An 8,139-nucleotide genomic window follows, 5' to 3' on the forward strand; every position below is an offset into this window, starting at 1 on the left:
GAACAAAGGAGTGCTCCTATCAATTCAACATTCTGATTTCAATTGTTTTCGATGAATATCCAGCAGTGGAATTGCTGGGTCGTATGGTAGTCTATTTTCAATTTGTTTTAGGAATCTTCATACTATTTTCCACAGAAACTGCACTGTTTTGCATTCCGACCAAAGGTATTCAAAGGTTGAAATCTCTCTAAATCCCCACCAACACTTGTCGTCTTTTGCATTTTTTTTATTATTAAATGATAGCTGTGTACATTAATGCAATCATGGGGTACAGTGTGATGTTTTCATACACTGCATTTTTGATGATAGCACCCTTTGCCACCCCTACCTCCAGGACAACTTGACCTTGGCTTAACTAATCAGAAGTTCTCATGCGGGATTATATGATAAATGTTGAATAGGTGGCCTAAAGAAGACAAAAGGTGGTCTTAGATTATCAGCAGCAACGTAGGTCCAGCAACTACCATTTTAATCTTGTCCAACAGAGAAAGAACAGTCCAAAGGCAGTATCTGAGGTTCTTGGGTAATTAAAAGCAGATAGGTCAGCCAACATTCTGCACCTTTAAGGTTTTAGGAATGGCATTGCCCGCTCTCATCCTGTCTGGGCCTTGCTGTTGATCTGGCTTTGCTCTCACAGCTGGAACAGGGGTAGTAGATGGCATGGGCAGTTTCAGTGTTCACCTTGACCTTTCCTATAATAATTGTTCTTACTCTGAACAGTAGTTTTGCCAACTACTAGGATGAGGAACACGTCTGTGGACACCCTGGACTCATTGTGTGATGGATGTGGGCCAGAACTTCATTTTGTCACCTGACGTCTTTGCGTCTCTGTTCTAACAGAAGAAAGAGAGATCAAGCCTATGCTGTGAAGCATCTAATGTCAGTCTCAGCCCAGACCCAATATCCAACAGACATTAAAAACCTGGGAATCTGCTCTTCTTAGTATGCAGCTAAGCACGTAAATAACCAACAGGAAAGAACTAAAATAATTATTACTACTTATACTTGCTGTGGCATTGCAGAGTACTTTCTTGGGGGAAACTGGCCTCTCCTTGAATTAATGACCTCTAATTCCACTTTTTCTTCTTGTTGACTGACCATCATCTTACCTTTAAGAATATATGATCTATTTATTTGTGATTGTCATAGGTCTCTGCAGGGCAGGACTTCTGGTTACAATTTTGACCTCAATGTCCATTATAGTAATTTAGTCCACTTTGCCTCTGATGGCTCAATGATGCCCCGGCAATGGCCTCTACAATTTCAGAATTCTGCAGTCCTTATCGTCTCTAGGAGCCCAGGGTCAGACAGGGCTTACAGAAAACACCACCCCTGAATGTAGGGGAGTTACTAGTGCCTCCCCCTGTTTATTGTTCCATTAGTGCAGGCAGCATCCTCTGGGCTTGTGGAAGAAATGGAGCCCCCTCATGTGTTCCCAAGTTCCCTATATAAATCAGCACGTTCATGTTCGTGTTTCATGTTCATGTCTAGGATTTTGATCCTTTCCTTTCTAACTGCCTAGGCAGTTTTTGCATCTCCGCTTTGTTTAACATGGGCTCTTGCTTTTTCAGAGTTTCCTGAGTATGTTAAGACACTTGTTGATGCACTTGCCAGAATGTTAAATTCTGAATCACAGTACAGTAGTGGTTCTCAAATGTTAGTGTGCATGACAGCCAGACGGGGGGCTTGTTACAAGGAAAGTTTCTGGAATCCATTTCTAGAGTTTCTGATCCAGTAGGTTGGGGTTGGCCCTAAGAATTTGCATTTCTACCAACTTCTCCAGTGATGCTAATCCTGTTTACAGCGGACTAAACTCTGAGAACCACTGAGACAGTGACACCCTGTCAACAAAGTCTTCACTTTCTAACATTATATCATCTACCCTCGAGCCAGCACTCACAAGATGCATTCCTAGTCCTGTTCTCCCAGTTTCTGCCAATACAAAACAGCAGGTGTTATAGCCCCTTTAATGAATAATCCCTTCCTCCCTTAGCAGAACCAGGACTTCTCCCCAACAAACCATATTTAGACTTAATTTTAGTGAATGTTTTAGTGAAGACAGACAACACCTTTCCCCTTCACTAAAGACGTCTGCCTTCATCAAGGTAGAAATATTGTCAGTAAAAGAAAAGGGGGGAAAGGTGAGTTAGAGAGAAAGGGCAACTTTTAGTATTTGAAAAGAGAGAAGAGAGGAGATGGGTAGAGTATTTGACTGCTAGAATAATTCAATCACATCTGGAAAGGCTTAGTTCATTAGGAGTGAGGCAGGCAAGCTTGGGGCTGGTTCTCATGCAGGGGTGGAGATTAGCATTTTCTGGCAAAGGTAAGAGAACCCCATCTGTGGGGTCATAGAGTTCAGAGAAATCTGGGGTTTCATTCTCCCTGAGAAATTAAATATCAGAATAAAAGAAAAGAAGTAAGCATAGAGTGATGCAATTTTCTGCCTTGGGTGACTGAGCAGAGACTGAAGACAATGGGTGGGATTGGGCATGAACATGGCAAGTTTTATTTTGAGGAGTATCAACTTAAAGATGTCCAATAATAAGATATATTTATTGCTCAGACTTGATCTGAGCAATAAATATATTCAAGAGATAGAGTAAGGAGTTAGAATAAGTGTGTCCAATGTAGTAGAAGTCACAAGAATAAACGACATTGCCCAGAACTGATAGACAGACAGACATAGGATGGATGGATAGATGGATGGATAGATGGATGGATGGATGGATGGATAGATAGATAGATAGATAGATAGATAGATAGAAGAGAGAGAGCAGCAAATGGATGCAGGATAAAGGCTGGGGACAAAACCCCAGGGGAAATGCACAAAATTAAGATGGATAAGTTACAACAGAGAGTCGTATAGCTTACTCACAGAAAAAAACTGAATAGGTGGGAAAGACTTTGTGGAAAACATTCTAAACATTATTGCTGAAAACTAGAAAGGATCAAGGAATACATACACTGTGAAGAAGTTGCTGGCAATTCCTTGAAAATTGCTATGAAGATATTATGGCATTTTGATGGAATTTATCAACATAGTTTCATAAAGTCTGAGTGTTTGGGAAGAGGGTTGGTGAAGTCTGGCTCCAGGGGATGGATGGAACAACACAAGATGTTATAGAGTTTTGCTGTTGGTATTTGTTTGTTTCAAGATGCTTGGCTGCTAAGGAAGCTGCAGGGGAATGAGAGTCTTTGGAAACTGCCTTTCATTCTGAAGTCAGACTTGAGAGAAAGAATCCCATGGATGGGGTGGCTGGTGAGTGCTGAAGAGACAGGCTGGCTCTTTCGAGTCCACAGAGGGGAAGGACAAACAGGAGGAGAAACTGGGAACCCAGCGGCACCTCAGAAGCAGCCCCAGGGACAGAGTAATACAAAGTCTCAAGGAGTTCCCAATAATCTCTCAGCATACAAAGGAAGGAAAAACAGTGAAGATTAAAAGAAATACATACAGACAACATTAGCCTTATCTTTATGGTTCATATTATACAAAAAATTTCAAATTATGGATGGCTCCTGTAGCTCAAAGGAGTAAGGCACCAGCCCCATATGCTGGAGGTGCATGACAGGTTCAAACCTAGCCCTGGCCAAAAACTGCAAAAAAAAAAATTTTTTTTCCAACTTATTACAAAACACTAGTGATAACTTCCCTTTGAAAAATACCAGCTAAAACTACAATGACTTTTCAAGGAATTGCAGGGGCCTAAATTTCATTGCTTGTATATCTGTGGCCTGTGAGTTCTGCCTTTGTTCTTAACATCCATCATATGATCCCTTTGTTAATACATGACCTGAAAGAAACTTGCCTGGATCCTATTACGTCTTCTACAGAAACCCTTTACTGAACATTTTTAAATATTATATGCTTATCTTTTTGTCAAGGGTCAACTGAAAAATAATCCAGGTATGTCAGCATAATCTGCAAAATCATCCTTGATGACAGTGTATGTTATATTCCGACACAAATATCACATTTCAATACTTATTTCTAGAGAAGTGTTTCTCTGTCCTGAAGACACTGTGTCTCATTTTATTAGACAATTAGAATAGTGTAACTGTCCCTGTTCTCTTTTATGATTCCAGATAGTTCATTGTTAATTTCTGTTCGGCCTGTCCTTTCCTCTTCCTATGTTTTTCTCCCACGGCAACAGTCTTACTTTAAAATTTCCCTTCACTGTGAACTCTTTCAAATACCTAACAAGAAGAGAGAATAAAACTATACATAAATACATTAAGGACAGATGTAGTGTTAAGCGTTGAGTCTCAGACAGTCTGGAAGAATTTGATAAAGCACCGTTTGATGTGGCTTGTGAGTTTATTTGGGTGCAAAATGCAGAACTGTGGAAATTAAGACCTGTCTATCATCACCCACGTAAGAAAGATGCACCAAAAAGACTCGATTCAGAATACTTTGGAACACATTTTCCTGGTTCCCAGGAATTCCCAACAGAAGTGACTGCAATAAATACACGGTTTGCTCCTCAGTGACTGCAGGACTTACAGAAATCCACAGAGGTCTTTCATGCACAAAGAAAAATAAAGTAAAAAACTGCTCAAATCAAATGTGAATTCAGACAAGGATAGAGACCACAGATGATGCCAATCTCCTCTTCCAAGCAATACTATAATGTCCTTTTCCCTTCTGTGTGTCCCAGGATCTCAGAGAAAGGACGTGACTCCTGCTATTTTAAAAATAATTTCAATGACTTCAGATAGCAGAGAGAGAAAAACTAATTGTATAAAGATAAAGCCTCCAGAGAGTTTTTGTTGATATTGCCTTCATGGAAGAGAAGTTTAAGACACCGTGATTATTAAAACAGGAAAACTCATCCACGCTCTCATTAAAGTAGATAACAAAATGATTTTGCTTAGAGCAACAAACGTGAAATCTCTTAATTTTCTCCTTAAACCATGTGACTCTTTAGCAGCTTAGATAAAAGAAGCTGTTAGAACAGATGAGCATCAGATCTCCCGTTAATGCAAAGTAAATTGAATTCTAGAGAATCTTGGTTCTTTCAAGTTGGCCGAGGGTGCCGCAGTTCAATACAAAAACCATTATGCTTACTTACCACGCCACAAAGTCCTCCAAATCGTTTATAAGGGCTGAGCCTGAACGCATGGCCCCAAGCTTGCCTGCTTCGCTCCCAATAAATCCAAGCCCCTCTCAGGCACGACTGAACTGCTCTGGCAGCCAGGCACAGCACACTTCTCCTTTCTCCTGGCTTTTTAAATCTCACAGTTGCCTTTTCTTGCTGACTGCCTTTTTCCTCTTTACCAGTAATACTCTTCATTCCAGCCGCCAGTGTTCATATTTTCACAGTGCTTGGCACATACCCCAAGGTCAAGACAGGTTACCTGCAATTAACAGTTGTCTATTGGGGAAGACTTAGCAATAAAACTAGCACATTGTACCCCATGATTGCATTAATGTACACAGCTATGATTTAATACAAAATAAAAATAAAAAATTCTCAAAACACAAATATCATAATGGACCCCACTAGGTCCCACTAAGTCTTCCTGGTCCCGTAGCTGGCAAGCTCTCCACAGAATGATTTAAGAACTCATTCCATCCTGAGCACTCCTGCTATGGGAATGCTTCTCTCCTCCAGGGCCAGGACAGCAGGACAGCGGGCATGCCTGGGACACTCTCATTCCAGTCACCTAAACTATGCAACCAGAGTTATACCAAATGCAATCCAAATCGAAGACAACCCAGAAAACATATAAATTTAGTTAAAATGGTTATAAAATTTCTTTTATCACCAAGCCCCCCCCCAAAAATTACTATTTAAAATTTCAATGAAATTTCTGTTATAGTCCTTCAGGGGACATCAAATTGGATGTCACCACAGTGATTTAGAAGATGGTCCACTTTGGAGCCTGGTCATCACGAATCTTTGAAGTGAGATACGCTTGGTATTCTGGATTATCTAGGCCAACATGGGTTTACTGCCCCTGCTTCAGACTGGGAATTACACTTCCCTGAATCCTTTTGCTATATCGTTTGGGTTAAGGCTGGCCAAGGAGATAAACCCACATGATATTTAAGTGTAGTCAACTGCCCTGGTTTGTGCAAGACAGAGGGATTGCCCAAGATATAGGAATTTCATCCTTAAAATATGAAGTTTTCAGCAAACCAGGGTGGGTTTACTAGATTTAGAAAATGGAAGTCCTGCTGAGATCATTCCTCTTGGAAGGCCGTGGGAATCTGACACAGAGATAAAGAGGTGCAGAGGTGTGCAGCAGGCCGGGGCTTGTCCATGCCCTCTCCTCCACTGACTTCAACTAGTGCACCACCTTCTGGCCCTGCTAACCAGTGGTACCCCCCAATCCAGCGCTAGACGCTTGCCTGCAAACCCACACAGGCAACACTCCCACAGGGGTGGGGATTGCCCCTGAGTCGGCAGTTTCCACAGAGCTAGCTGCTGCCACACACTTCACCCTTTTGTGATTTATGCACGGCTTTTGACATATTCCTGCAGTCACCAGCATATTAGAGGGGACTGGTTATCATTTGACTCATCAGCCCTCATCTCTGGACCCTCCCTTCCTCACCCCCTACTTTTGTATAAGTTCTAAGTCCTATATTAAATATCTTATTCCCACAATATTGATAGGTAGCGCCATTTCCCTGACTGAAAGCTGACGGACACACTTGAGTACTAAGTAATTGTGATGTGAAACCAAAGGACCACCGCTCAGGAATCAGAAGCAAACTTCAGGAGCCTAATTTACACACTCAACAATAGAAAGCCAGGAAGCAGACTGAAAGGAGTTAGCCCCGCTATCCTTTACTCCCACCTTGCCCCCCACCATCTTGGGTTTTTTTTTTTTCTATAAACACTCATTCTTTTCCATTTCAGCATTTATTACAATTTATAAATTTGAAATATACTCACATGATTATTAGGTCAATGCTTGTTCACCCTTAAAACTCCACTAAAAGGTAGAATCACCTTTATGTTATTCGATATCCTATATGCTGCCCACTCCGAGACTACAAAATGCCCCCCACATAGTAGGGGCACAATAAAGTATAATGAAGATATTTAAGTGAATAAATTAGGAAAAATGTGATTTGGAAACTAGGTCTCCCTCAGAGAAACACATACTTGTAGATTTGGTCTTTAAATTTTAACCACAATATACCTCTCCAAAGAAAGAAATAAACAAGTCTCCAGCTGTAAACATTGAGAGCCGTTTTACATTCCATCAGTAACATAACCCATGACCAGGTAAATACTTGTCTTCTTTATTTCCCCCAACAAAGAGAATCAATTACAAACTTCTCTGTTAATCCCCTAAGTACAATGTGAAGTCCATTAAAGACTCAGAAGTTAGTAACCCTGGGATCGAGAGTAATGTTTATACTATTAAATGAATAATGGCTCCACACTGTCTCAGAGAGGAGACTTTCCCTCCGTTGCCATTTGGTTTGCTAGTTGGTTTTAAATCATTTAGCAGGTCAGGAAGACGCTACACTCGGTGTGAATACTAATGTCGTAACAAAGCTAACAAAGGGCAACAGGATTCAGTGAAAGTTCGTCACAATTTCTCCCTGTCGCCTTAGGATTGTGCATTCTAGAAAGTTCTGGAAGTTGTCGTAAAACTACAAGGTTAATGTGTGCTAAGTGAATTGAAAGGACTGTTGATTTCCTAATCAATTGGACACAAGATTAAGGGTCAGCCTATCTAAAACATTCCTCAGTTCTAGATTGGGGAGTGCAATTTTTGAGGCCAAATTTCGACACCACTTTTCAGAAACAGTCCACTTCGGAGATCATTCATATATTTTTATGACCAGAGTGGATAATTATTTTCAGAGTCTCATCCAGAAACAAAATGTCTTCACTATGTCCTGGGACCTCTGTATCGGCCCCCATCTTATACACATCTCCTCTCTCATCTTAAGTTCCAAAAGAGGCAAGCACGCACTCAGAATGGGGACAGATTTTTCAAGAGCTTCCATCAGCAAATCAGATTGAGCACCCACCAAACTTCCTTCTTAAGTGAGTCAGAGAAGTTAACAAACGTGGTTTTCTGCAGAAAGTTACCAGCATCTAATGGTGAGTGGTTCTGTGACCAGACCATCCAGTGATAGATTCCATCTGAACAGGGCATTCATTTCAGAGACAG

The sequence above is a fragment of the Otolemur garnettii genome, unplaced genomic scaffold (assembly GCF_000181295.1).
Source record: "Otolemur garnettii isolate 467f Iridium unplaced genomic scaffold, OtoGar3 scaffold00022, whole genome shotgun sequence".
NCBI lineage: Eukaryota > Metazoa > Chordata > Mammalia > Primates > Galagidae > Otolemur > Otolemur garnettii.